Source organism: Lethenteron reissneri, unplaced genomic scaffold (assembly GCF_015708825.2).
Source record: "Lethenteron reissneri isolate LAM-NWPU_2019-01 unplaced genomic scaffold, ASM1570882v1 scaffold_1591, whole genome shotgun sequence".
NCBI lineage: Eukaryota > Metazoa > Chordata > Hyperoartia > Petromyzontiformes > Petromyzontidae > Lethenteron > Lethenteron reissneri.
Window position 1 is genome coordinate 1,629 of NW_026891324.1, and position 21,349 is coordinate 22,977.

The 21,349-nt window shown below is 57.7% G+C and overlaps 1 pseudogene; it reads left to right on the forward strand.

The window, feature by feature from the left end:
* The first annotated feature begins 4,850 nt into the window (after positions 1-4,850).
* Positions 4,851-12,629, forward strand: LOC133362726 (probable RNA-binding protein 46; annotated as a pseudogene).
* Positions 12,630-21,349: the final 8,720 nt, after the last annotated feature.

Sequence of the window (21,349 nt, forward strand, 5' to 3'; positions counted from 1 at the left end):
TGCCAGTAGCGTCCTTCACGAGCATCCTCCACAGAGGCCGATCTTGACACCGCTGGTACCGGTCATCGGCAAGTCCACTCAGCTCGATCGATCAGCCTCCCATTATATCTGTACCAAATGGAAATTCCCCCGGTACAGATATTGAAAGCTTCACGCACTACGTGGGCAAAATAGATGTTAAATAATGTGGGAGCCAGAGGACATCCCTGTCGCACCCAAGGTGTACAGGGAATGGCTCTGTCTCCCGGCCACGTAGTTTTACCCGGGCCCGCTCACCATCATGAAGGTCCTTAATGATCGTGAGCAGAAGGTCAGGGACTCCGAACACCACGAAGAACAACCCAGAGCCCAGGCCTACTGATGGTACCATAGGCCTTGACCAGGTCAATTAAAGCAGAGATGTAGGTTTGGTTGAAATTCCCTATACCTCTGCTGTAGCAGATGGACAGAAAAATATGGCATCTGTGCAGGACCGCCCTTTCCTGAAACCGCATTGGGCTCCGCAAGCCTCTCTTCAGCGTGCCTGGCAAGGCATATTGAATAATCCTTGCCAGGACCTTTCCCGGCACACTGAGGAGTGAGATGCCCCTGTAGTTGTTACAGTCTGTGCGGTTCCCCCTTCTTAAAGAGGGGGACCACCAGGCATCCTTCCAATCCTGCGGAACCCGTCCAGTAGTCCAGACTGTTGTTATGATGTCATATAGGGCAGTCTGTGCATAAACGCCACCCTCCCTCAGCATTTCGCTTGGGAGATCATCTCTGCCCGGTGCCTTTCCTGGTCTCAGACTCCGGATCGCCTGCAGTACTTCCTCAACAGATGGCACCTCAGCCAGCCACTCACAGGGGTGACTTCTTCCAATATTTGAGGCACCGCAGCCTCAGCAGGGTCATCCCCACTTTGTGCCATGATGTTTTCCTGGCTGAGGGAGTTTCCCCTCCCCAGGACCTTACATAAATGCTCAGAAAATCTGCAACCTGTTCCTGAGGGTCAGAGATTGGATCACCGTTTTTTTCCCCTAATGATGGTAATAGGTGTGGTGCTGCAGGTTACTTTTTTGATGGAGGTTAAATAGGGATTTGTGATCGCGGGCCACTGAGGCAGACTCCATCTTCTCAGCAACCCACGACCACCACCCATCCTTGCAGCGCCTTACGGTTCTCTGAACCTCCGAGCGAAGGCTGCGGTAAGCCTCCTCATTCTTTGACGTGGGATGCTGTAGCCGATGAGAGTGGGCCTGTCGCTTTTCTCAACTATCCTGAACACCTCCTCTGTCAGCCAGGGTCTCTGGGGAGGTCTGGACGCGTACCCAAAGCACCCATTGTTAGCTGCATGAGTCACAGTCCTAAACCTCGCCCATTTACCCTCGACATCAAGAGGAGTGGGGGACGATGGCAACCCCAGCCGCAAGCGATGATAAAATTCTCGCTTGCAACTTTCATCAGCTATTCAGACCAGGCCACTTTGGGTTGGAATGGGGTCCAGGGTGTACACCCACCACCGGAGTGGAAGAATGGCAGGCGCATCTTACAGATGCCTAGTCGTTGGTCAGAGGGCAGATCAGCTCCACGGTAGGTCTTGGTGTCAAGGACATGGGCTCGCATCCGCTGGTCTGTCACTATGTAGTCAAGCAGATGTTCTTGCTTGAACCCAGCATGTATCCATGATGTTGTGTGGATGCGCCGATGCCGGAACAGCGTGTTGGTAATTACAAGCCCATGGTCTGCACAAAAATCTAGGCCTCCTTGAGCTGATCTGGCCCATGCTCTCCAATCACTCCAGACCAGGTGCCAGCATCATGACCAACTCGGGTATTGAAGTCACCCAACAAGATGACTCTGTCCCGAGGGGCCACTTTAGCCAGCACCTGTGACAGGAGGTCATAGAAGGCATCTGACTCATCGGCTTTGCCTGCATCCCTCCTGTTGATGGGAAGGCAAGCCCAAAGTAGCCTGGGGCTCACAGCTTCCCACACCTCACCGCCACGCTCCCACGCCCCCTTCATTATTTTGTTCATAGGAAGAGCCACACCTTGTTGTTTGGCAGTCTCCTGCCCCGAACGGAGGACTGTCCATCCATCATGGTGGCAGGAGCCAGAACCGGTCCACCGGACCTCCTGAATGCCACAGAGATCCAGGCGGGTACCGGTCCAGCTCCCAACAGAGGAGTGGCAGCCTCTCCTCTGCAGTGAGCGTTCGAACATTCCACGTGGCCACACGAAGTGGCTTTTCATTGTTTCTGGAGGAGCCCCGCGGGTAAAGATTCAATCTCCTGGCTCCGCCAATTGGGGTTTTGGCCAGGAGACGTCATAGACGCCTGTTCCCCCGGGGCCTCCGGCACAAGCTTATTGGTTACATATTTAAGTCGTAGTTTAGTGGTAGTTCATTGAAGGTGGAGGGGTTACCAGCCCCTCGCACCCGTCCAGAGCCCCCGTTTAGCCACTGTGGGGGTCACAGATGCCATGAGGGGAGAGGGCCAATCGGAATTGGCCCGCCCCCCACAGCACTGTCCACGACAGAGTTGCCCATCCGGCACCGCGAGGAGGTAGGGGGTTGTTTTGCCGGACACACACACACAAACAGACTCACCACACACACACAGACTCACCACACACACATACTCACCACACACACACAGACTCACTCCACCACACACACAGACTCACCCCACACACACACACAGACTCACCACACACACAGACTCACCCCACACACACAGACTCACCCCACACACACACACAGACACACCCCACCACACACACAGACTCACCCCACCACACACACACAGACTCACCACACACACACAGACTCACCCCACACACAGACTCACCCCATGCACACACACAGACACATCCCACACACACACAGACTCACCACACACAGACTCACCCCATGCACACACACAGACACATCCCACACACACACAGACTCACCCCACCACACACACACAGACTCACCACACACACACAGACTCACCCCACACACACACTCAGACACATCCCACACACACACAGACTCACCCCACCACACACACACAGACTCACCACACACACACAGACTCACCCCACACACACACACAGACACATCCCAAACACACACAGACTCACCACACACAGACTCACCCCATGCACACACACAGACACATCCCACACACACACAGACTCACCCCACCACACACACACAGACTCACCCCATGCACACACACAGACATGTCCCAAACACACACAGACTCACCACACACAGACTCACCCCATGCACACACACAGACACATCCCACACACACACAGACTCACCCCACCACACACACACAGACTCACCACACACACACAGACTCACCCCACCACACACACACAGACTCACCACACACACACAGACTCACCACACACACACAGACTCACCACACACACACAGACTCACCACACACACAGACTCACCCCACCACACACAAAGACTCACCACACCACACAGACTCACCCCATGCACACACAGACTCACCACACACACACAAACTCACCACACACACACAGACTCCCACCACACACACAGACTCACCCCACCACACACAAATACTCACCACACACACACATAGACTCACCACACACACACAGACTCACCACACACACACAGACTCACCCCACCACACACACAGACTCACCACACACACACAGACTCACCACACACACACAGACTCACCACACACACACACAGACTCACCCCACACACACACACAGACTCACCACACACACACACACAGACTCACCCCACCACCACACACACAGACTCACCACACACACACAGACTCACCCCATGCACATACAGACTCACCACACACACACACAAACTCACCACACACACACAGACTCACCCCACACACACACACAAACTCACCACACACACACAGACTCACCCCACACACACACACAGACTCACCACACACACACAGACTCACCCCATGCACACACACAGACACACCCCACACACACACAGACTCACCACACACACACACAGACTCACCACACACACACAGACTCACCCCACCACACACACAGACTCACCACACACACACAGACTCACCACACACACAGACTCACCCCACCACACACAAAGACTCACCACACACACACATAGACTCACCACACACACACAGACTCACCCCACCACACACACAGACTCACCACACACACACAAACTCACCACACACACACAGACTCACCACACACACACACAGACTCACCCCACACACACACACAGACTCACCACACACACAGACTCACCCCACCACACACACACAGACTCACCACACACACACAGACTCACCCCATGCACATACAGACTCACCACACACACACAAACTCACCACACACACACAGACTCACCCCACACACACACACAGACTCACCACACACACACAGACTCACCCCACACACACACACAGACTCACCACACACACACAGACTCACCCCAACCACACACACAGACTCACCCCACACACACACAGACTCACCACACACACACACAGACTCACCACACACACACAGACTCACCCCACACACACACAGACTCACCCCACACACACACAGACTCACCACACACACACACAGACTCACCACACACACACAGACTCACCCCATGCACACACACAGACTCACCCCACACACACACAGACTCACCACACACACACACAGACTCACCACACACACACAGACTCACCACACCCGTCAGGTGTTGGTTTAACGTTGTGGAGTGATGACCATCGGTGAGACCGCCCCCCCTCCATCCCTGTCCACCTTCCGCCCCCCCCCTACCCCCAGTGGTCACGTGACCTCTCTCCGACTCCCGCCACCTCTGCGCAGGAAAACTACGTCGCTCGTGACCCCGTCGCTCGTGACCCCGTCGCTCGTGACCCCGTCGCCAGAGGTCGCAAACGGGTTTTGACTCCTTACCCATACCCGTACCCGGCCGCACCAGGGTCGCAAACGGGTACCCTACCCGTACCCGTACCCTACCCGGCCGGGTACGGGTAGGGTACGGGTACCCGATTGCGACCTCTGGGATGAAGCCACGTTGCAGGCGCGGGTGGGTTGATTCTAGGAACTTGAATTGTGAGAAGAGTCAAGACCTTGGGAAATGAGTGACAAACGGTGACTCACCAGTGACTCACGGCCTACCCATACCCGGCCGCACCAGGGTCGAAACGGGTACCTGTACCCGGCCGGGTACGGGTAGCCGGGTATCGGGTAGGGTACGGGTATCGGGTAGGGTACGGGTGTCGGGTAGGGTACGGGTGTCGGGTAGGGTACGGGTATCAGGTAGGGTACGGGTATCAGGTAGGGTACGGGTATCGGGTAGGGTACGGGTATCGGGTAGGGTACGGGTGTCGGGTAGGGTACAGGTATCAGGTAGGGTACGGGTATCGGGTAGGGTACGGGTATCGGGTAGGGTACGGGTAGGGTACGGGTATCGGGTAGGGTACGGGTACGGGTAGGGTACGGGTATCAGGTAGGGTACGGGTATCAGGTAGGGTACGGGTATCGGGTAGGGTACGGGTATTGGGTAGGGTACGGGTAGGGTACGGGTATCAGGTAGGGTACGGGTAGGGTACGGGTATCGGGTAGGGTAGGGTACGGGTATCAGGTAGGGTACGGGTATCGGGTAGGGTACGGGTATCGGGTAGGGTACGGGTAGCCGGGTATCGGGTACCCGGGCGAGGGCTTGTGCCGGGCGGGTGAGCGGCCCGCCGGTCGGTGTGAAGACAGAGTGGAGGTTGCGGGGATGGTGGAGACGTCGCGTTTGCAGTGCTAGAGGCCTACGCTGCTGCTGCTACTGCTGCTGCTGCTACTGCTGCTGCTGTTACTGCTGCTGCTGCTACTGCTGCTGCTGCTACTGCTGCTGCTGCTACTGCTGCTACTGCCGCTGCTGCTGCTGCTACTGCTGCTGTTGCTACTGCTGCTACTGCTGCTACTCCTGCTGCTGCTACTGCTGCTGCTGCTACTGCTGCTGCTACTGCCGCTGCTACTGCTGCTGCTGCTACTGCTGCTGTTGCTACTGCTGCTACTGCTGCTACTCCTGCTGCTGCTACTGCTGCTGCTACTACTGCTGCTACTGCTGCTGCTACTACTGCTGCTACTACTGCTGCTGCTACTGCTGCTGCTACTGATGCTGCTACTGCTGCTGCTACTACTGCTGCTACTGCTGCTACTGCTGTTGCTACTGCTGCTACTGCTGCTGCTGCTGCTGCTACTGCTGCTGCTACTGCTGCTGCTACTACTGCTGCTACTGCTGCTGCTACTACTGCTGCTACTACTGCTGCTGCTACTGCTGCTGCTACTGATGCTGCTACTGCTGCTGCTACTACTGCTGCTACTGCTGCTACTGCTGCTGCTACTGCTGCTGCTACTACTGCTGCTACTGCTGCTACGGCTACTACTGCTGCTACTGCTGTTGTTACTGCTGCTATTGCTGGTCAAAAAATTGCTTTAAATCATGCATCTGTAATAAAGGTCGTGGAGGCGACTTTTGGAATCGGTCTTTATTTGTCTTTCTTTACAACACTCCTCCACGCTGCTGACAGGCAGCGTGAGAGGGATAGAGACTCAGGCGCAGCCACGTGGCAGCCTGGACCACGTGGTACAGCCTGGACCACGTGGTCCAGGCTGTACCACGTGGTCCAGGCTGTACCACGTGGCAGGCTGGACCACGTGGTCCAGGCTGGACCACGTGGTACAGCCTGGACCACGTGGTACAGCCTGGACCACGTGGCCAGCCTGGACCACGTGGTACAGCCTGGACCACGTGGTACAGCCTGGACCACGTGGTACAGCCTGGACCACGTGGTACAGCCTGGACCACGTGGCAGCCTGGACCACGTGGTACAGCCTGGACCACGTGGTACAGCCTGGACCCCGCTCCAGCGTGGCCTCTCCCTCCGTTCGTTCCAGTTCTGACCACGCGTTGTTTGTCTCCACCCCTATTTAATACCCGGGTCACGTGGTACCTTTCCACCAATCCTGGTTAGCCTCTATGGAATCTTCTAGACTCCATCGTAGGCTCCCGGGACCACGCCCCTGACTCGTCAGGACCTGCAGAGCCAATCGTCGTGACGAGTTGTGATCCGTCAGCGTCCCGGATATATCCTCACATTGCACTTTGGAAGCCCAGAGTTGTTAAATCTTCGTCACAGCACTTTCTCTGAGCTCTGTGTGTGGCGCTGACACTGCACCTCTGGGCCTCTTCTGCAACGGAGGGGGGGAAATGGTTGTCATGGCCACAGAGGTCAGAGCAGGATACCACAAGGATACCTAGCCTGGCACAGCAGTCAACCCACGGCACCTGCTGGGTCTGTCCCGTGACCTCCTCCTCATGCACCTAGCCTGGCACAGCAGTCAACCCACGGCACCTGCTGGGTCTGTCCCGTGACCTCCTCCTCATGCACCTAGCCTGGCACAGCAGTCAACCCACTGGCACCTGCTGGGTCTGTCCCGTGACCCCTCCTCATGCACCTAGCCTGGCACAGCAGTCAACCCACGGCACCTGCTGGGTCTGTCCCGTGACTCCTCCTCATGCACCTAGCCTGGCACAGCAGTCAACCCACGGCACCTGCTGGGTCTGTCCCGTGACCTCCTCATGCACCTAGCCTGGCACAGCAGTCAACCCACGGCACCTGCTGGGTCTGTCCCGTGACCTCCTCCTCATGCACCTAGCCTGGCACAGCAGTCAACCCACGGCACCTGCTGGGTCTGTCCCGTGACCTCCTCCTCATGCACCTAGCCTGGCACAGCAGTCAACCCACGGCACCTGCTGGGTCTGTCCCGTGACCTCCTCCTCATGCACCTAGCCTGGCACAGCAGTCAACCCACGGCACCTGCTGGGTCTGTCCCGTGACCTCCTCCTCATGCACCTAGCCTGGCACAGCAGTCAACCCACGGCACCTGCTGGGTCTGTCCCGTGACCTCCTCCTCATGCACCTAGCCTGGCACAGCAGTCAACCCACGGCACCTGCTGGGTCTGTCCCGTGACCTCCTCCTCATGCACCTAGCCTGGCACAGCAGTCAACCCACGGCACCTGCTGGGTCTGTCCCGTGACCTCCTCCTCATGCACCTAGCCTGGCACAGCAGTCAACCCACGGCACCTGCTGGGTCTGTCCCGTGACCTCCTCCTCATGCACCTAGCCTGGCACAGCAGTCAACCCACGGCACCTGCTGGGTCTGTCCCGTGACCTCCTCCTCATGCACCTAGCCTGGCACAGCAGTCAACCCACTGGCACCTGCTGGGTCTGTCCCGTGACCTCCTCCTCATGCACCTAGCCTGGCACAGCAGTCAACCCACTGGCACCTGCTGGGTCTGTCCCGTGACCTCCTCCTCATGCACCTAGCCTGGCACAGCAGTCAACCCACGGCACCTGCTGGGTCTGTCCCGTGACCTCCTCCTCATGCACCTAGCCTGGCACAGCAGTCAACCCACGGCACCTGCTGGGTCTGTCCGTGACCTCCTCCTCATGCACCTAGCCTGGCACAGCAGTCAACCCACGGCACCTGCTGGGTCTGTCCCGTGACCTCCTCCTCATGCACCTAGCCTGGCACAGCAGTCAACCCACGGCACCTGCTGGGTCTGTCCCGTGAACCTCCTCCTCATGCACCTAGCCTGGCACAGCAGTCAACCCACGGCACCTGCTGGGTCTGTCCCGTGACCTCCTCCTCATGCACCTAGCCTGGCACACAGCAGTCAACCCACGGCACCTGCTGGGTCTGTCCCGTGACCTCCTCCTCATGCACCTAGCCTGGCACAGCAGTCAACCCACGGCACCTGCTGGGTCTGTCCCGTGACCTCCTCCTCATGCACCTAGCCTGGCACAGCAGTCAACCCACTGCACCTGCTGGGTCTGTCTCTGTGACCTCATGCACCTAGCCTGGCACAGCAGTCAACCCACGACACCTGCTGGGTCTATCTCGTGACCTCCTCATGCACCTAGCCTGGCACAGCAGTCAACCCACGACACCTGCTGGGTCTGTCCCGTGACCTCCTCATGCACTTAGCCTGGCACAGCAGTCAACCCACGACACCTGCTGCATCTGTCCCGTGACCTCATGCACCTAGCCTGGCACAGCAGTCAACCCACGGTACCTGCTGGGTCTGTCCCGTGACCTCCTCATGCACCTAGCCTGGCACAGCAGTCAACCCACGGCACCTGCTGGGTCTGTCCCGTGACCTCATGCACCTAGCCTGGCACAGCAGTCAACCCACGGCACCTGCTGGGTCTGTCCCGTGATCTCCTCATGCACCTAGCCTGGCACAGCAGTCAATCCACGGCACCTGCTGGGTCTGTCTCTTTGACCTCATGCACCTAGCCTGGCACAGCAGTCAACCCACGGCACCTGCTGAGTCTGTCACGTGACCTCCTCATGAACCTAGCCTGGGACAGCAGTCAACCCATGGCACCTGCTGGGTCTGTCCCGTGACCACCTCCTCATGCACCTAGCCTGGCACAGCAGTCAACCCACGGCACCTGCTGGGTCTGTCCCGTGACCTCCTCATGCACCTAGCCTGGCACAGCAGTCAACCCACGGCACCTGCTAGGTCTGTCACGTGACCTCCTCATGCACCTAGCCTGGCACAGCAGTCAACCCATGGCACCTGCTGGGTCTGTCCCGTGACCTCCTCATGCACCTAGCCTGGCACAGCAGCCAACCCATAGCACCTGCTGTGTCTGTCACGTGAACTCCTCATGCACCTAGCCTGGCACAGCAGCCAACCCATAGTACCTGCTGTGTCTGTCACGTGACCTCCTCATGCACCTAGCCTGGCACATCAACCAACCCACAGCACCTGCTGGGTCTGTCACGTGACCTCATGTACCTAGCCTGGCACAGTAGTCAACCCATAGCACCTGCTGCGTTTGTCACGTGACCTCATGCACCTAGCCTGGCACAGCAGCCAACCCATAGCACCTTCTGGGTCTGTCACGTGACCTCATGCACCTAGCCTGGCACAGCAGCCAACTCACAGCACGTGCTGGGCTTGTCACGTGACCTCCTCCTGCACCTAGCCTGGCACAGCAGCCAACCCATAGCACCTGCTGGGTCTGTCACGTGACCTGGCACAGCAGCGCTGCAATTAATTAGCAGCGGCTAATTAATTGCAGGTGGAGGGGCTGGGAACCCCCACTGCCACTAAGTGGTTGTTGTTGTTGTGAGTGGCTGCGTGAACAGGTGAGTGGGTGAGTGTGTGTGTGAACAGGTGGGTTAGGTGAGGTGAGTGTAAGGTGAGAGTGTGAACGACTGGGTGAGTGATTGGGTGAGTGAGTGGGTGAGTGGCTGAGTGAGTGGGAATGTGAGTGAGTGAATGGGTGAATGTGTGGGTGGGTGAGTGTGTGGGTAGGTGAGAGAGTGGGAGAGTGTGTGAGCGACTGGGTGAGTGATTGGGTGAGAGAGTGAGAGAGTGGCTGAGTGAGTGGGCATGTGGGTGAGTGAATGGGTGAGTGTGTGGGTGGGTGAGTGCGTGGGTAGGTGAGAGAGTAAGTGGGTGAGTGTGAGCGACTGGGTGAGTGATTGGGTGAGTGGGTGGGTAGGTGAGAGAGTGAGTGGGTGAGTGTGTGAGCGACTGGGTGAGTGATTGGGTGAGTGAGTGGGTGAGAGAGTGAGTGGCTGAGTGAGTGGGCATGTGGGTGAGTGAATGGGTGAGTGTGTGGGTGGGTGAGTGTGTGGGTAGGTGAGAAAGTGAGTGGGTGAGAGTGTGAGCGACTTTTGCAGCTGTTTTAGACTAATTTCAGGGTGCTGATTCCAAATATGATCTCAGATTTGCTCTATCACATCTCATTTTTATGCTATCGGCATACCCCATTTTCATTGATTTTACCCGAAATTGACTCTGTCACTTATGATTGCAAGTTGTTGCGAGTCAGTGACTGCTTTAGTGTTAAAATACGGTGCTGTATTTTTAGGATGGTGTGTTTATAATATCATTTTATGTAGATATCCACATTCATTTAATATTTTTCTTCCGCAGTTTTTATTGAAAATGCAATATTTGATATCTCAAAAACCTGACGTGATAGACAAAAACTGATGCCAGATTTGGAATCAGCAGCACCCCAACATTACCTTACAACCGTTGGAATACCTCACTGCAGAACAACAACAAGTGTGTGCACCAGTGGTGTAATACATGGCGGTCAAACAGTCAGGACACAGTTTCTTGGGTTTCTCTTTTCAGTCTATTATGATTTTCCGAGTTTACAAAGGGAGCTCTGCTTCAACGCGTCTCTCTCTCCACTCTCTCTCTCTCTCTCCACTGCTGGGCCTGTAGGTTTGGGCCGAGCGAGTTCCCGCCGGGGATTTGGCTTTTCGGGAGTTCATTCCCACCCCCCAACCCCCCGTTGTTTTGTCGGCACGAGGCTTCTGCGCCGAGTGTCGAGGGCTCCACCGGGCCCCAAGCCGCTGCCCCGTCGTCACCGCCACCGTGGGCAAGCCGCCGGTGCTCGGCATCATGAGCTGCGTGGAGAGGGACCTGCTGGACCTCGTGTTGCGCACGGGCTACAACGTCGTGCAGGAGAACGGACAGAGGAAGCTGGGACCGCCGCCCGACTGGCAGGGCCCCCCCTCCCGCCCGCGGCTGCGAGGTGTTCCTGGCCAGGATCCCGCGCGACCTGTACGAGGACGAGCTGGTGCCCGTGCTGGAGGCGGTGGGGAAGCTGTACCAGCTGCGCCTCATGATGACGTACCACGGAGAGAACCGCGGCTACGGGTTCGCCACCTTCGCGACGCGCTCCCAAGCCGCGGACGCCGTCAGGAGACTCCACGACTTGGAGATCCGTCCCGGGCACCGCATCACGGTTCGCGTGAGCGTCGACAACCGCCGCCTCTTCGTCGGGGGGCTGCCGAAGGACAAGACGCGGGCGCAGGTGATGGCGGCGATGAGCGGCGTCACGGAGGGCGTCGTGGACGTCAAGACGCGCTTCTGTCGCTACGACAGAAGCCCCGACCGAGGCTACGCGCTCGTCGAATACGAGAGCCATCGCGCGGCCGTCCTTGCACGGAAGAAGCTGCTTCAAATTCCTTTCCAGCTCTGGGGCCGCACCGTCAAGTTGGACTGGGCCATCCCGGAGGTGGACACGGCGGCGGCGGCGGCCGCGGTGGCAGCGGTGGCAACGGAAGACGAGGAGGAGGTGGCGGTGGCGGTGCCGGAGTGCACCGGCGCCGACAAGGCCTTGCGCAGCAGCCTGTTTGTGGGCTGGGCGGCGCTCACGCGGCTGCGACGGGCACCTCACCACCCGCATCCCGTGCCCATCGGTCTCGAGGCGCTGCCGGAGGCGGCCATCTTGTCGTGGGAGACACGTCTGCAGCTGCTGCTACGGAGCTTCGGCGTCGGCTGGGCGACCTTCCAGCTGCACGCGCACGTGGAGCCGGGCGAGCCCCTGGGCCTCCTCTACAAGGTCTTCATTCCCGGGATGATGCGGGAAGGCGGCGGCTTCTTCCCCGCGGTCCTGAGCTCCAGCGTGGAGGGAGCGCGCGAAGTTGCGAGCGAGCTCCTCTACGAAATCATCAGCGATGCGAACCCGCCGAGGGTGGGGGGCCCGGCCCCCGTCGCGACGTCGCCTCCCGGCCGCCCCGTCCAGAACCTCTCGGCGTATCCGTAGTGCCGCGTGACCATCGCGGCGGCGTTCGTCAGACCGCGGACGGTGTCCTACCGCTTGGCGTTCGCTCTGAACCTCACGTCCGTTGCGGTGTTCACCGTCAAACTGCAAATTGCCCGGCCGCTCACTCGACATGTTCACGTTGCCGGCACGCCAGAGGTCGCAAACGGGTAGCTGTACCTGTACCCTACCCGATACCCGGCTACCCGTACCCAGCCGGGTATCGGGTAGGGTACGAGTATCAGGTACCCGATTGCGACCTCTGGGATGAAGCCACGTTGCAGGCGCGGGTGGGTTGATTCTAGGAACTTGAATTGTGAGAAGAGACAAGACGTTGGGAAATGAGTGACAAACGGTGACTCACCAGTGACTCACGGCCTACCCGTACCCACCCACCCACTCATCAACTCACTCACCCACTCACCAACTCACCCACCCACTCACCCACCCACTCACCAACTCACCCACCCACTCACCAACTGACCATCCACTCACCAACTCACCCACCCACTCATCAACTCACCCACCCACTCACCAACTCACCCACCCACTCATCAACTCACCCACCCACTCACCAACTCACCCACCCACTCACCCACCCACTCACCCATCCACTCACCAACTCACCCACCCACTCACCAACTCACCCACCAACTCACCCACCCACTCACCCACCCACTCATCAACTCACCCACCCACTCACCAACTCACCCACCCACTCACCAACTCACCCACCCACTCACCAACTCACCCACCCACTCACCCACCCACCCACCCACCAACTGACCCACCCTGTGACATTACCAGGTGTCACCCTGTCATTACACTTTAATGAAAACCGACAACTGAATCCGTAAAGAAAAAATTATTTCAGGTGTTTGACGCGTCAACGCCATTTCGTTTTGAAAATGTCGGGGAGAAAAACGTATCTTGTTCACGTCGCATTCCCGTGTCAAAACATTTGATTGTTTATCAAATAGAAAAACCCTTTAGCGTAGCGACTTTGCTACACACGGAGATGTCCGTGCACCGCCTCGTTTGCACAGCCTCTATCCCTGTGCCGTGTGTAGTTCATGCACACACAGCTGTTAAGAGTTTGATGTTTTGTTGATTCACAATTTACGTGTTTTTTCCCTGTAATGGTTTTTTTTTTCATGTTTTAGTGGAAATAAAGTCGTGAAAAGTCTCTTCCTCTCTCTCTCCCCACTCTCTCGGCCGAGTGTCGCATGCTTGGGGCCTTTCTTTCCCTCCCCTGCGGATTTAATTTGATGTGCTGATTTACACCCAGCATATTTCAGACTTCCTTGTTTTGTCACGGCATGTTCCTGATCGTTACCAACGTTCCAATGGCCTGTGTTGAGTCTGTGGGTCTCTGTGTGATGGGTCTATGGGTCTGTGTGGTGAGTCTATGGGTCTCTGTGTGATGGGTCTATGGGTCTCTGTGTGGTGAGTCTATGGGTCTCTGTGTGGTGAGTCTATGGGTCTCTGTGTGGTGAGTCTGTGGGTCTCTGTGTGGTGAGTCTGTGGGTCTCTGTGTGGTGAGTCTGTGGGTCTCTGTGTGGTGAGTCTGTGGGTCTCTGTGTGGTGAGTCTATGGGTCTCTGTGTGGTGAGTCTGTGGGTCTCTGTGTGGTGAGTCTATGGGTCTCTGTGTGGTAAGTCTATGGGTCTCTGTGTGGTGAGTCTGTGGGTCTCTGTGTGGTGAGTCTGTGGGTCTCTGTGTGGTGAGTCTGTGGGTCTCTGTGTGGTGAGTCTGTGGGTCTCTGTGTGGTGAGTCTGTGGGTCTCTGTGTGGTGAGTCTGTGGGTCTCTGTGTGGTGAGTCTATGGGTCTCTGTGTGGTGAGTCTGTGGGTCTCTGTGTGTGAGTCTGTGGGTCTCTGTGTGGTGAGTCTATGGGTCTGTGTGGTGAGTCTGTGGGTCTCTGTGTGGTGAGTCTGTGGGTCTCTGTGTGGTGAGTCTGTGGGTGTCTGTTGGTGAGTCTGTGGGTCTCTGTGTGGTGAGTCTGTGGGTCTCTGTGTGGTGAGTCTGTGGGTCTCTGTGTGGTGAGTCTGTGGGTCTCTGTGTGGTGAGTCTGTGGGTCTCTGTGTGGTGAGTGTGTGGGTCTCTGTGTGGTGAGTCTATGGGTCTCTGTATGGTGAGTCTGTGGGTCTCTGTGTGGTGAGTCTGTGGGTCTCTTAGTGGTGAGTCTGTGGGTCTCTGTGTGGTGAGTCTATGGGTCTCTGTGTGGTGAGTCTGTGGGTCTCTGTGTGGTGAGTCTGTGGGTCTCTGAGTGGTGAGTCTGTGGGTCTCTGTGTGGTGAGTCTGTGGGTCTCTGTGTGGTGAGTCTGTGGGTCTCTGTGTGGCGAGTCTGTGGATCTCTGTGTGGTGGGTCTGTGGGTCTCTGTGTGGTGAGTCTGTGGGTCTCTGTGTGGTGAGTCTGTGGGTCTCTGTGTGGTGAGTCTGTGGGTCTCTGTGTGGTGAGTCTGTGGGTCTCTGTGTGGTGAGTCTGTGGGTCTCTGTGTGGTGAGTCTGTGGGTCTCTGTGTGGTGAGTCTATGGGTCAGTATGGTGAGTCTATGGGTCTCTGTGTGGTGAGTCTATGGGTCTCTGTGTGGTGAGTCTGTGGGTCTCTGTGTGTGAGTCTGTGGGTCTCTGTGTGGTGAGTCTATGGGTTTGTGTGGTGAGTCTGTGGGTCTCTGTGTTGTGAGCCTGTGGGTCTCTGTGTGGTGAGTCTGTGGGTCTCTGTGGTGAGTCTGTGGGTCTCTGTGTGGTGAGTCTGTGGGTCTCTGTGTGGTGAGTCTATGGGTCAGTATGGTGAGTCTATGGGTCTCTGTGTGGTGAGTCTATGGGTCTCTGTGTGGTGAGTCTGTGGGTCTCTGTGTGTGAGTCTGTGGGTCTCTGTGTGGTGAGTCTATGGGTCTGTGTGGTGAGTCTGTGGGTCTCTGTGTTGTGAGTCTGTGGGTCTCTGTGTTGTGAGCCTGTGGGTCTCTGTGTGGTGAGTCTGTGGGTCTCTGTGCGGTGAGTCTGTGGGTCTCTGTGTGGTGAGTCTGTGGGTCTCTGTGTGGTGAGTCTGTGGGTCTCTGTGTGGTGAGTCTGTGGGTCTCTGTGTGGTGAGTCTATGGGTCTCTGTGTGGTGAGTCTATGGGTCTCTGTGTGGTGAGTCTGTAGGTCTCTGTGTGTGAGTCTGTGGGTCTCTGTGTGGTGAGTCTATGGGTCTGTGTTGTGAGTCTGTGGGTCTCTGTGTGGTGAGTCTGTGGGAGAGGGGTGGGGGGTGTGGGGGGTTGAGGCACGCCACGTGACCGGCGCAGCTGGTAGCAGCGCTGGTCACGTGGCTTCTGTAGGCATCTGAGTAATTGGTGTCTACGTTATTTTATACAAGCCCATTAATGTGTAGTGGTGATAACAACTCGTCGTTCGCAAGCTGTGAGAGAGCGGATCGTTAACAAGGTTTCCCGCTCAATCAAATGGTCAGGGTCAAATGGGGGTGAGGTAGGATCCAAACGCCAGATTGGGAAGGATCAATCGGAGGGTCCCACAAGGTGGCCGGGGATTGGACAACCCGGCCACGAACAGGTATAAAAGCCAGAGCGCTGAGAGCTCTTGACCAGTTCTGCTACACGAAGACCCAAGACATCTAGGGCCCTGCACCAAGCCTTCCAGCCCTTGTCAGGGCTAGGGTCAGTGTCACCAGTGGTCAGGGGAGATAGGTCCTGGATAGGACCCTGGCTCCCAGCCTTCTCGCCCTCGTGAGGGCGAAGGTCTCGAGCGACCAGAGGGTCGGGGACCCGCCGGGTCGGTGTGCCTCCCCTAGGTCCAGCCGGAGGACGCTGGGATAGCGGGGAGATTGGATAGACGGCAAGTCTGGAGGACGCTGGGATAGCGGGGAGATTGGATAGACGGCAAGTCTGGAGGACGCTGGGCTGGCGGGGAGATTGGATAGACGGCAAGTCTGGAGGACGCTGGGCTAGCGGGGAGATTGGATAGACGGCAAGTCTGGAGGACGCTGGGCTGGCGGGGAGATTGGATAGACGGCAAGTCTGGAGGACGCTGGGCTAGCGGGGAGATTGGATAGACGGCAAGTCTGGAGGACGCTGGGCTAGTGGGGAGATTGGATAGACGGCAAGTCTGGAGGACGCTGGGATGGCGGGGAGATTGGATAGACGGCAAGTCGGAGGACGCTGGGATAGCGGGGAGATTGGATAGACGGCAAATCCGGAGGACCCTGGGCTAGCGGGGAGATTGGATAGACGGCAAGTCTGGAGGACGCTGGGATGGCGGGGAGATTGGATAGACGGCAAGTCTGGAGGACGCTGGGATGGCGGGGAGATTGGATAGACGGCAAGTCTGGAGGACGCTGGGCTAGGGGGGAGATTGGATAGATGGCAAGTCTGGAGGACGCTGGGCTAGCGGGGAGATTGGATAGACGGCAAGTCTGGAGGACGCTGGGATGGCGGGGAGATTGGATAGACGGCAAGTCTGGAGGACGCTGGAATGGTGGGGAGATTGGATAGACGGCAAGTCTGGAGGACGCTGGGATGGCGGGGAGATTGGATAGACGGCAAGTCCGGAGGACGCTGGACTAGCGGGGAGATTGGATAGACGGCAAGTCTGGAGGACGCTGGGCTAGCGGGGAGATTGGATAGATGGCAAGTCTGGAGGACGCTGGGCTAGGGGGGAGATTGGATAGATGGCAAGTCTGGAGGACGCTGGGATGGCGGGGAGATTGGATAGACAGCAAGTCTGGAGGACGCTGGAATGGCGGGGAGATTGGATAGACGGCAAGTCTGGAGGACGCTGGGCTAGCGGGGAGATTGGATAGACAGCAAGTCTGGAGGACGCTGGGCTAGCGGGGAGATTGGATAGACGGCAAGTCTGGAGGACGCTGGGATGGCGGGGAGATTGGATAGACAGCAAGTCTGGAGGACACTGGAATGGCGGGGAGATTGGATAGACGGCAAGTCCGGAGGACGCTGGGATGGCGGGGAGATTGGATAGACGGCAAGTCTGGAGGACGCTGGACTAGCGGGGAGATTGGATAGACGGCAAGTCCGGAGGACGCTGGGATGGCGGGGAGATTGGATAGACGGCAAGTCTGGAGGACGCTGGGCTAGGGAGGAGATTGGATAGACGGCAGGTCTGGAGGACGCTGGGCTAGGGGGGAGATTGGATAGACGGCAGGTCTGGAGGACGCTGGGATGGCGGGGAGATTGGATAGACGGCAAGTCTGGAGGACGCTGGGCTAGCGGGGAGATTAGATAGACGGCAAGTCTGGAGGACGCTGGGCTAGGGGGGAGATTGGATAGACGGCAGGTCTGGAGGACGCTGGGTTGGCGGGGAGATTGGATAGACGGCAAGTCTGGAGGATGCTGGGCTGGCGGGGAGATTAGATAGACGGCAAGTCTGGAGGACGCTGGGCTAGGGGGGAGATTGGATAGACGGCAGGTCTGGAGGACGCTGGGATGGCGGGGAGATTGGATAGACGGCAAGTCTGGAGGACGCTGGGATGGCGGGGAGATTGGATAGACGGCAAGTCTGGAGGACGCTGGGCTAGCGGGGAGATTGGATAGACGGCAAGTCTGGAGGACGCTGGGATGGCGGGGAGATTGGATAGACGGCAAGTCTGGAGGACGCTGGGCTAGCGGGGAGATTGGATAGACGGCAAGTCTGGAGGCTGTAGCTCCGTAGATTAGGAGTGAAGTGTGAGCTGTGCAGGTCAGGAGGCTGTACCTCCTCAGGGTAACGGGTGAGGGGACCGTACAACCCTTGTGTGTGTTAGGGACTGTGTCATTAAGACAATAAACTGTGTGTGCCATAAAGAGGTTTATTAGTCCGTCCTTTACAACACTACACATGTATAACTTGCCGTGTAAAACATCATTCATTCTCCTCTGGAACGGACGTCGCCACGCGGAGAGACGGACGCCGCCAACTCCGAGCCAACAGCGGCGGGCGTCGTCGTCACGGCTCGAGCTGGAACCCGGCACGTCGCGCGTGCCACGCGAGGTGGTCACTGTCTCGCGGCCAGCGCACGGTCACCCTGCAGGAGGTGAACGGGTTGGTGCGGAGACGACTCGGTGAGCGGCTTTCATCCGGCAATGCCAACCAGGGCCGGGGGCGGGATTCTAGAGTTGCCATCTCTGCTCCTCCTCCACCACCGCCGTGGTGATGGTGGTGGTCGTAGTGGTGGTGATGGCGGTGGTCGCAGTGATGGTGGTGGCTGCCGGGACTGTCAGGGAGCAGGCTCGGGGCGGTCGCTGGCTGCTCCATCGCTGGGGAACGAGAAGATAGCACGCAGCGTGGGGAGATAAACTCTTATAGTGTAGTAGATGATGATGAGAGAGAGACACGCAGACTCCAAATATACAGCAGCAGCAGGCGTCCGGGGCGGGGATGTAGCCCACGCCCTCCTGTATACCAGGCGAGGTAGTCAACATCTCCTAGCCACCGTGATGATGATGAGAGAGAGACACGCAAACTCCAAGTATACAGCAGCAGGCGTCAGGGTCTGGATCGAACCCACGACCTCCTACGCACCAGGCGAGGTAGTCAACATCTGTGTAGCCGCCGCTCACCGGGACGATTGCCGGGGCTCCGTCTGTCCCGCACGGTGCACACCAGCGCCAGCACCAGCACCAGCAGCGTCACCAGCAGCGTCGCCATGGCCACCAGCGAGCTGATGGAGGCGACACGGCCGCTGGCAAAGAGCGTCACCACGTCCCCCGTGGACACCCCACGCGAGGTGGATGGGGCGGTGGTGGCGGTGGTGGGGGTGGTGGTGGTGGATGGTGGTGGGGGCGGTGGGGGTGGTGGTGGGTGGGGGTGGGTGGTGGTGTGGGGTGGTGGTGCGGTGGTGGTGGTGGTGGCGGTGGGGGTGGTGGATGGGGTGGTGGTGGTGGATGGGGTGGTGGCGGTGGTGGTGGTGGGAGTGGTGGCGGCGGTGGTGGTGGTGGGGGCGGTGGGGGTGGTGGTGGTGGGGGTGGTGGTGGTGGGGGTGGTGGTGGCGGTGGGGGTGGTGGTGGTGGTGGCGGTGGTGGTGGTGGTGGTGGCGGTGGGGGTGGTGGTGGTGGTGGTGGCGGTGGTGGCGGTGGTGGCGGTGGCGGGGGTGGTGGTGGTGGTGGTGGCGGGGGTGGTGGCTACGAGATTGGGGACACGCGGGGAGATACGGGGAGACATGGGGAGACAGATACAGACAGAGATACAGATACACAGAGAGACACAGACAGAGACACAGTGAGACAGATACAGACAGAGAAACAGATACACAGAGACACAGACAGAGACACAGACAGAGACACAGTGAGACAGATACAGGCAGAGAGACACAGACAGAGACACAGTGAGACAGATACAGACAGAGAAACAGATACACAGACAGAGAGACACAGACAGAGACAGAGAGACAGATACACAGACAGAGAGACACAGACAGAGACAGAGAAACAGATACACAGACAGAGAGACACAGAGAGACAGATACACAGACAGAGAGACACAGACAGAGACAGAGAGACAGATACACAGACAGAGAGACAGATACACAGATACAGACAGAGAGACACAGACAGAGACACAGTGAGACAGATACAGACAGAGAAACAGATACACAGAGACACAGACAGAGACACAGACAGAGATACAGACAGAGAGACAGATACACAGAGAGACACAGACAGAGACACAGACAGAGACACAGAGAGACACAGACAGAGACACAGACAGAGATACAGACAGAGAGACAGATACACAAAGAGACACAGAGAGACACAGACAGAGACACAGAGAGACACAGACAGAGACACAGACAGAGACACAGACAGAGACACAGAGAGACAGAGACACAGAGAGACACAGACAGAGACACAGACAGAGACACAGACAGAGACACAGACAGAGTGGGATGCTGAGCAGTGTTGTTGGATGAGGAGCGGCGGTGCAGCGGTTAGCGCGCTGCGCTATGAACCCGGCGACCCAGGTTCGATTCCCGCTCACGGCCAACACCGGTGACGATTACCTGAACCGTTCCTGGGCCTCCCCTAGGTCGACTCAGCCTCAAAACGAGTACCTGGTGCGGCATGTAAACATCGCCACTGGGGAGACAAAGGTGGTCGGGCGTGGTGCTGGCCACCCACCCCCTCGTGTAAAGTTCTGACCTTCATAGGTGCTCACTAACAGCACTTGCCCCAACAGTCTGTTAAGGCTACACGGGGGATATTTGTCTGTGTGTGTCTGTGTGTGTGTCTGTGTGTACCTGTCTGTGTGTTGTTGTTCAACACCGCCTTGCCAGGCACGCTGAGGAGAGGCTTGCGGAGCCCCAATGCGGTTTCAGGAAAGGGCGGTCCTGCACAGATGCCATATTTTCTGTCCGTCTGCTACAGCAGAGGTGTAGGGAATTCCAACAAGACCTACATCTCTGCTTTATTGACCTGGTCAAGGCCTATGATACCATCAGTAGGACTGGGCTCTGGGCAGTTTTTCGTGCTTTCGGAGTCCCTGACCCTCTGCTCACGATCATTAAGGACCTTCATGATGGTGAGCGGGCCCGGATAAAACTACGTGGCCGGGAGTCAGAGCCTTTCCCTGTACACCTTGGGGTGCGACAGGGATGTCCTCTGGCTCCCACATTATTTAACATTTATTTTAACCACATAGTTCGTGAAGCCTTCAATAGCTGTACCAGAGGAATTTCCATCTGTTACAGATACAATGGGAGGCTGATCGATGCCCGGGTGCGGTCAAGGGATGGCTCC